Here is an 8216-nt window from a genome sequence, read left to right as displayed (position 1 = left end):
CAGCGGAGTCAATCACCACCTTCCGGAGACACCTGAAACCCCACCTCTTCAAGGAATACCTGGGTTAGGATAAGGTAATCCTTCTAACCCCCCCCCTTAAAAGATTTAGATGCACTATTGTAAAGTGGTTGTTCCACTGGATATTATAGGTGAATGCACCAATTTGTAAGTCGCTCTGGATAAGAGCGTCTGCTAAATGACTAAAATGTAAAATGTAAAAAATGTCTTACTGAGATTTACTGTCAGGGCCCAGGTCTGACAGAATATGTGCAGAAGATCTAGGTGCTGCTGTAGGCCCTCCTTCGTTGGGGACAGAAGCACCAGATCATCAGCCAACAGTATGTATCGGTTGTCGTATGTAGTGGACCAAGGCGCAGCGGGTTGAGTGCTCATTTTAACCTTTATTGAACACTTAAATAACAAAACAAGAAAACGAACCGACCCACAGTATTGCAGGCTAAACACAGCAGTGCAAAAACAACTTCCCACAAAACCCATTCAAAAAACACCCCTCTATATAGGACCTTCAATCAGAGGCAACGAAGAAGGTCAAACCAATAACCCTAAACATAGAACTAGAAAGACTAGACAAGAACATAGAAATATACTAACATAGAACATAACCAAAAACCCAGGAACACTCTAAACAAACACCCCTCTACATAAACACATAGCCCAACAAACCCCGAAACACTCTAACCTCTATGGGCTTGGTGTGACGTCACCGTCCCACTCTATTGAACAGCCAGTCGAACAGCGTGGCGCGAAATACAAAAAGCTCAAAAATGCAATAATTTCAATTTTTCAAACATACGACTATTTTACACCATTTTAAAGATAAGACTCTCGTTAATCTAACCACATTGTCTGATCTCAAAAAGGCTTTACAGCGAAAGCAAAACATTAGATTATGTTAGGAGAGTACATAGCCCAAAATAATCACACAGCCATTTTCCAAGCAAGGATATATGTCACAGAAACCCAAAACACGGCTAAATGAAGCACTAACCTTTGATGATCTTCATCAGATGACACTCCTAGGACATTATGTTATACAATACATGTATGTTTTGTTCAATCAAGTTCATATTTATATCAAAAACCAGCTTTTTACATTGGCGTGTGATGATCAGAAAATGTATCCCCAGAAAACTTCCGGTGAATTTACTAAATTACTCATCATAAACGTTGACAAAATAAAGAACAATAATTTTAAGAATTATAGATACAGAACTCCTTTATGCAATCGCGGTGTCAGATTTTAAAATTGCTTTTCGGCGAAAGCACATTTTGCAATATTCTGAGTACATAGCCCGGCCATCACGGGCTAGCTATTCAGACACCCGCCAACTTAGGGGCACACTAAACTCAGAATTAGTATTAGAAAAATGGTATTACCTTTGCTGATCTTCGTCAGAATGCACTCCCAGGACTGCTACTTCCACAACAAATGTTGTTTTTGTTCCAAATAATCCATAGTTATGTCAAAATACCTCCGTTTTGTTCGTGCGTTCAGGTCACTATCCAAAGGGTAACGCGCGAGTGCATTTTGAGACCAAAAAATTCTAAATGTTCCATTACCGTACTTAGAAGCATGTCAAACGCTGTTTAAAATCTATTTTTATGGTATTTTTCTTGTAAAATAGCGATAATATTCCAACCGGACAATAGTGTATTCATTCAAAGAGGAAAAGAAAAAACAGCGTGGTCTCATGTCCGCGCATATCCAATCTCTTTGTCACCAGGCAGACCACTGAGAAACTGAGCTACCATACTCTGCCCAGAGACAGGAGACGCCTCAATCCACTTTCTGAAGGCTTTAGAGAGCCAATGGAAGCCTTCAGAAAGTGCTACGTAACCCCAGAGATACTGTAGTTTCGAAAGGGACTAGAAAGAAGAACTACAAATTCTCAGACAGGCCACTTCCTGCTTGGAATTTTCTCAGGTTTTTGCCTGCCATATGAGTTCTGTTATACTCACAGCCACCATTCAAACACTTTTAGAAACTTCAGATTGTTTTCTATCCAAATCTACTAATAATATGCATATTCTCGTTTCTGGGCAAGAGTAGTAACCAGTTTAAATCGGGTACATTTTTTATCCGGCCGTGAAAATACTGCCCCCTAGCCCAGACAGGTTTTAAACAAATACCCCCTGCCACATCCTGACCAAACTATAATAACAAATAACCCCTTTACTGGTCAGGACGTGACACAGTAGAAATTATACTTCAGATTCTAGCAGGGTGAGGCCGGGTGCTGCAGACTGTTCTAGTGCTCTCGCCAATTCGTTGATATAGCACAGCACAGAAGAAAAAAAAATTTATGAAATGAAATGTATGCATTCACTACAATAAGTCACTCTGGATTAGAGCGTCTGCTAAATGATTAAAATGTAAATGTAAAATATATATGTTGAAGAGGGTAGGGCTGAAGCTGCATCCCTGTCTCACCCACCGGCCCTGTGGAAAGAAATGTGTGTTTTTGGGCAATTTTAACTGCGCACTTGTTATTTGTGTAGATGGATCACCACTTTCCATCAATTTGTATAGCAGACCCTCATGCCAAATTGAGTCAAACACTTTTTTGAAATCAACAAAGCATTAGAAGACTTTGCCTTTGTTTTGGATTGTTTGTTTGTCAATTAGGGTGTGCAGGGGGAAAATGTGGTCTGTGGTATGGTAATTTGTATATGTTTTTGCTGTTTGTTCTTTGTTATAGAGCCCAAAAGTTTGGAGAAGTGGTTTATCCATACATCTGCATGTTGGATAGATAATTCTTTGTGCTGTTGTTTGTTTAGTGTTTTCCAATTTTCCCAGAAGTGGTTATCGTCTATGGATTATTCAATTACATTGAGCTGATTTCTGACGTGATGGTCCATCTTTATCCGTAGTGTATGTCTGTATTGTTTTAGTGATTCACCATAGTGAAGGCGTAGACTCAGGTTTTCTGGGTCTCCATGTTTTTGGTTGGAATAGGTTTCTTAATTTATTTCTTACGTTTTTGCACTTTTCATCAAACCATTTGTCATTGTTGTTCATTTTCTTCGGTTTTCTATTTGGCATTTTTGGATTTAATAGGGAAGCTGAGAGGTCAAATATTCTGTTTAGGGTTTCTACTGCCAAGTTTGCACCTTCACTATTACAGTGAAACATTTTGTCCAGGAAGTTGTCAAAAAGGGATTGAATTTGTTGTTACCTAATTGTTTTTTGGTAGGTTTCCACACTACATTCCTTCCATCTACAGCATTTCTTAATATTATTCAGTTTCTTTGGCTTTGATGCCTCATGATTGAGTATTGCTCTGTTCAAATAGACTGTGATTTTGCTGTAATCTGACAGGGGTATCAGTGGGCTGACTGTGAGCGCTCGGAGAGACTCTGGGTTGAGGTCAGTGATAAAGTATGCCACAGTACTACTGCCAAGAGATGAGCTCTCTCTCTCTCTCTCTCTCTCTCTCTCTCTCGCTCTCTCTCTCTCTCTCTCTCTCTCTCTCTCTCTCTCTCTCTCTCTCTCTCTCTCTCTCTCTCTCTCTCTCTCTCTCTCTCTCCCTTTTTCTGTCTTTGTCTATTTGATTGTGGTATCTCTCTTTCTCTCTCCTCTCTCTCTTTCTCCCTCTCTCTTTGTCTCTCTCCTCTCTTTGTCTCTCTCTCTCTCTTTCTCTCTCCCTCTCTTTTCAGCCTTTCATTCTCTTTTTCTTTTTCTTTCTCTTTCTCTTCTCCACTCCTTTGCATCCTGGCAGTGAATCACAGCTAGCAGTGAAATGTCAGCCATTACACAGGTCAGGGGTCAGCGTTAGCACACATATAATTAAACACACCTGCCCTTTCTCAAAGACCAGACTTTGGATTAAATATGCCTTCAAAAAACACGATCTCTCTCCTTTGTCCTTCTTTCCCGTCTTCAGTTTGTCTGTTGGCTGATTTAGATGTCACCCACTATGTGAATAGAGTATGTGCTAGTGGTTCATTTTAAAGAGGTGTCTAGAAAGCTTTTCTGGCTGTGGTCTGGGTTTTCACACCCTTCTACTATCTTACACAGGGGGGGGGGGGGGGGGGGGGGGAGGGGGGGGGGGGGGGGGGGGGGGGTAGCAACGTCAACAAAACAACATTGTCTGAGTAGCAATCCCCAAGAAAACTGATAAATCCACTGGAATTAACACCAGTCACACAAGACAACTTCTGTTTGGTCACACAAATATATTGACTACATTTGCACATTGACACACACACACACACACACACACACACACACACACACACACACCACACACACACACACACACACACACACACACACACACACACACACACGCACACACGCACGCACGCACGCACGCACACACACACACACAAACACTTGCAGGACAGGATACACTGACAAATACAGAATTTAGTGTCCCAAAAAACTGTCTGGTAGCTATCTCACTGCAAGAAGGCATTTATTTTGGGGAATGGAAAAGTCTCTCTCTACCTCTATCTCTACATCCATCTCTCTCTCTTTCTCTGTTCTGTCTCTACATCCCTCTCTCTATCTCTATCTCTACATCCATCTCTCTCTCTCTTTCTCTGTCTCTATATCCCTCTCTCTACCTCTATCTCTACATCCATCTCTCTCTCTTTCTCTGTTCTGTCTCTACATCCCTCTCTCTACCTCTCTCTCTACATCCATCTCTCTCTCTCTTTCTCTGTCTCTATATCCCTCTCTCTACCTCTATCTCTACATCCATCTCTCTCTCTCTTTCTCTGTCTCTATATCCCTCTCTCTATCTCTCTCTCTACATCCATCTCTCTCTCTCTTTCTCTGTCTCTATATCCCTCTCTCTATCTCTCTCTCTACATCCATCTCTCTCTCTCTTTCTCTGTCTCTATATCCCTCTCTCTACCTCTATCTCTACATCCATCTCTCTCTCTCTTTCTCTGTCTCTATATCCCTCTCTCTATCTCTCTCTCCACATCCATCTCTCTCTCTCTTTCTCTGTCTCTATATCCCTCTCTCTATCTCTCTCTCCACATCCATCTCTCTCTCTTTCTCTGTCTCTATATCCCTCTCTCTATCTCTCTCTCCACATCCATCTCTCTCTCTTTCTCTGTTCTGTCTCTACATCCCTCTCTCTGTCTCTCTCTCCACATCCTTCTCTGTCTCTATATCCCTCTCTCTGTCTCTCTCTCTACCTCATCTCTCAGTCTCTACCTCCATCTCTCTTTCTATTTATTTTTCTACATCCCTCTCTCCACATCCATCTCTCTCTCTTTCTGTCTCTATATCCCTCTCTCTCTCTACCTCATCTCTCTTTCTATTTATTTTTCTACATCCCTCTCTCTGTCTCTCTCTCCACATCCATCTCTCTCTCTCTTTCTCTGTCTCTATATCCCTCTCTCTATCTCTCTCTCCACATCCATCTCTCTCTCTTTCTCTCTTCTCTCTCTACATCCCTCGCTCTGTCTCTCTCTCCAGATCCATCTCTCTCTCTTTCTCTGTCTCTATATCCCTCTCTCTGTCTCTCTATCTACCTCATCTCTCTGTCTCTCTACCTCCATCTCTCTTTCTATCTCTTTTTCTACATCCCTCTCTCTGTCTCTCTCTCTACCTCATCTCTATGTCTCTCTACCTCCATCTCTTTCTCTCTCTACATCCCTCTCTGTATCTCTCTCTACCTCCATCTCTCCTCTGTCTCTGCAACCCTCTCCCTGTCTCTCTCTCTACTTACATCTCTCTCTCTTTCTCCCTCTACATCCCTCTCTTTGTCACTCTTTCTATTTGCAGCTCTCCCTCTCTCTCTCTCCCTTTGTCTCTCTCTCTTTCTCTGTCTCTACATCCCTCTCCCTGTTTCTCTCTCTACCTCCATCTCTCCCACTACATCCTCTTTGTTTCTACCTACATCTCTCACTCTCGCTGAATCCATCTCTCTCTCTTTTACGTACTATCTCGCTCCTTCTTCCAACTAACCCTCTTCCCCTCTCTATCTCTCCCATCCCTCTCTGAGACAGACCTAGGGAGCAGTTGGTGGGTGTTTGTGGTTGCAGCTCCCAGTGAAGATCTGCCTCCCTAATTTTGGCTCAGCGATAAACTACATGTATAGACAAGCTGGCAGTGATCTCCTCCCCTCCCTCTATCACTCTCTCTGTAAATTGTCCCCTTTCTCTCTCTTCTCTCTCTCTCTCTCTCTCTCTCTCTCTCTCTCTCTCTCTCTCTCTCTCTCTCTCTCTCTCTCTCTCTCTCTCTCTCTCTCTATCTATCTTTCCTTTTCTGTCTCCTTCTTGTCTGTTGTACTCACACACAACCATACACACAGCAAATACACTCTCATGCCTATAGTACTGTCTGTGTTACTGTAAAGCATATGGTACCGTTCTGTCTGTGTTACTGTAAAGCCTACGTTATCCTCCTGTCTGTGTTACTGTAAAGCCTATGGTACCCTCCCATCTGTGTTACTGTAAAGCCTATGGTACCCTCCGTCTGTGTTACTGTAAAGCCTATGGTACCCTCCCATCTGTGTTACTGTAAAGCCTATGGTACCCTCCGTCTGTGTTACTGTAAAGCCTATGGTACCCTCCTGTCTGTGTTACTGTAAAGCCTATGGTACCCTCCCATCTGTGTTACTGTAAAGCCTATGGTACCCTCCGTCTGTGTTACTGTAAAGCCTATGGTACCCTCCTGTCTGTGTTACTGTAAAGCCTATGGTACCCTCCCATCTGTGTTACTGTAAAGCCTATGGTAACGTCCTGTCTGTGTTACTGTAGAGCCTATGGTACCCTCCTGTCTGTGTTACTGTAAAGCCTATGGTACCCTCCGTCTGTGTTACTGTAAAGCCTATGGTACCCTCCTGTCTGTGTTACTGTAAAGCCTATGGTACCCTCCCATCTGTGTTACTGTAAAGCCTATGGTACCCTCCTGTCTGTGTTAATGTAAAGCCTATGGTAACGTCCTGTCTGTGTTACTGTAAAGCCTATGGTACCCTCCCATCTGTGTTACTGTAAAGCATATAGTACCGTTCTGTCTGTGTTACTGTAAAGCCTACGTTATCCTCCCGTCTGTGTTACTGTAGAGCCTATGGTACCCTCCCATCTGTGTTACTGTAAAGCCTATGGTACCCTCCTGTCTGTGTTACTGTAAAGCCTATGGTAACGTCCTGTCTGTGTTACTGTAAAGCCTATGGTACCCTCCCATCTGTGTTACTGTAAAGCATATAGTACCGTTCTGTCTGTGTTACTGTAAAGCCTACGTTATCCTCCCGTCTGTGTTACTGTAGAGCCTATGGTACCCTCCCATCTGTGTTACTGTAAAGCCTATGGTACCCTCCTGTCTGTGTTACTGTAAAGCCTATGGTAACGTCCTGTCTGTGTTACTGTAAAGCCTATGGTACCCTCCTGTCTGTGTTGCTGTAAAGCCTATGGTAACGTCCTGTCTGTGTTACTGTAAAGCCTATGGTACCCTCCTGTCTGTGTTACTGTAAAGCCTATGGTAACGTCCTGTCTGTGTTACTGTAAAGCCTATGGTACCCTCCTGTCTGTGTTGCTGTAAAGCCTATGGTAACGTCCTGTCTGTGTTACTGTAAAGCCTACGGTACCCTCCGTCTGTGTTACTGTAAAGCCTATGGTACCCTCCCGTCTGTGTTACTGTAAAGCCTATGGTACCCTCCCATCTGTGTTACTGTAAAGCCTATGGTAACGTCCTGTCTGTGTTACTGTAAAGCCTACGGTACCCTCCGTCTGTGTTACTGTAAAGCCTATGGTACCCTCCCGTCTGTGTTACTGTAAAGCCTATGGTACCCTCCCATCTGTGTTACTGTAAAGCCTACGGTACCCTCCCGCCTGTGTTACTGTAAAGTCTACGGTACCCTCCCGTCTGTGTTACTGTAAAGCCTACGGTACCCTCCGTCTGTGTTACTGTAAAGCCAATGGTAGAAATTGTTACAGTTTTGACATGGAGCCAAGGGAGTCTGAGGGTCAAATATGATGTTGTCCAAATATAAAATCATGGAATGTGAAATGGTCTCCAGAAGTAGTGGTAACAAATACTGTTACAAAATACAAAAATGGCAACTCCCTTGATTCTGTAGGTTGGCGCATCCTTCCTTCCTTCCTTCCTTCCTTCCTTCCTTCCTTCCTTCCTTCCTTCCTTCCTTCCTTCCTTCCTTCCTTCCTTCCTTCCTTCCTTCCTTCCTTCCTTCCTTCCTTCCTTCCTTCCTTCCTTCCTTCCTTCCTCCTCCCTCCCT

Source organism: Salmo salar, chromosome 09 (genome assembly GCF_965601325.2).
Source record: "Salmo salar chromosome 09, fSalSal1, whole genome shotgun sequence".
Taxonomy (NCBI): Eukaryota; Metazoa; Chordata; class Actinopteri; order Salmoniformes; family Salmonidae; genus Salmo; species Salmo salar.
This window is presented reverse-complemented; position numbering follows the sequence as displayed.